This window comes from Orycteropus afer, unplaced genomic scaffold, assembly GCF_000298275.1.
Source record: "Orycteropus afer afer isolate SDZICR_OR568_19922 unplaced genomic scaffold, OryAfe1.0 scaffold00300, whole genome shotgun sequence".
In the NCBI taxonomy this organism is placed as follows: Eukaryota; Metazoa; Chordata; class Mammalia; order Tubulidentata; family Orycteropodidae; genus Orycteropus; species Orycteropus afer.
This window is the reverse complement of record NW_006921887.1, coordinates 2,555,816-2,557,062: the sequence shown is the minus strand read 5'-3', so window position 1 is coordinate 2,557,062 and position 1,247 is coordinate 2,555,816.

Genomic DNA, 1,247 nt, shown 5'->3' with positions numbered 1-1,247 from the left:
TGCAATATTGAAAGATTCTATGGGCAAAATATTGACTGATGCAGGAAGCATCAAAAGAAGATGGAAGGAATACACAGAGTCAGTGCACCAAAAAGAGCTGGTAGATCTTTATCTATTTCATGATGTGGCATATGATCAAGAACCAATGGTATTAAAGGAAGATGTTGAAGCTGCACTGAAAGAATTGGCAAAGAACAAGGCTCCAGGAATTGATAGACTATCCACTGAGATGTGTCAACAAATGGATGCCCCACCGGAGGCACTCACTCATTGGTTATGCCAGGAGATTTAGAGGACAGCTAACTGGCCAACTGACTGGAATAGATCCATATTGTACCTATTCCAAAGAAAGGTGATCCCACAGAATGTGGAAATTATTGAACAATATCATTAATATCTCATGAAAGTAAAATCTTCTGAAGATAATTCAAAAATGGTTGCAGCAGTATATTGACAGAGAACTTCCAGAGGTGAAAGCTGGATTCAGAAGAGGACAAGGAATGAGGGATATCATTGCTGATGTCAGATGGATCTTGGCTCAAAGCAAAGAATACCAGAAAAATGTTTACTTGTGCTTTATTGACTATGCAAAAGCATTTGATTGTGTGGATCATAACAAATTGTGGATAACATTGAGAAAAGTGGGAATTCCAGAACACTTAATTGTACTCACGAGGAACCTATACATAGACCAGGAGTCTGTCGTTCGAATAGAAAAGGGAACACTACATGGTTTAAAGTCAAGAAAGGAGCGTGTCAGAGTTGTATCCTTTCGCCATACTTATTCAATCTGTATGCTGAGCAAATAATCTGAGAAGCTGGGCTAAATGAAGAAGAACGTGGCATTAGGATTGGAGAAAGAATCATTAACCACCTGTGAAATGCAGACGACACAACTTTGCTTGCTGAAAGTGAGGATGACTTGAAGTACTTACTGATTTAAGACTGAAGAATACAGTCTGCAGTATGGATTACATCTCAATATAAAGAAAACAAAAATCCTCAATACTGGTCCTATAAGCAACATTACAATAAATGGAGAAAAGATTGAAATTGTCAAAGACTTCACATTACTTGGTTCTACAATCAATGCTAATGGAAGCAGCAGTCAAGACATCAGGTGATGTATGTTGTTGTTGTCATGTGGCATCGAGTAGGACCCGACTCATAGCGAACCCTCCTTGGGTTTCCAAGGCAGTATCACTACGGAAGTAGATTGCCCCATCTTCCTTCTGAGGAGTGGCTGG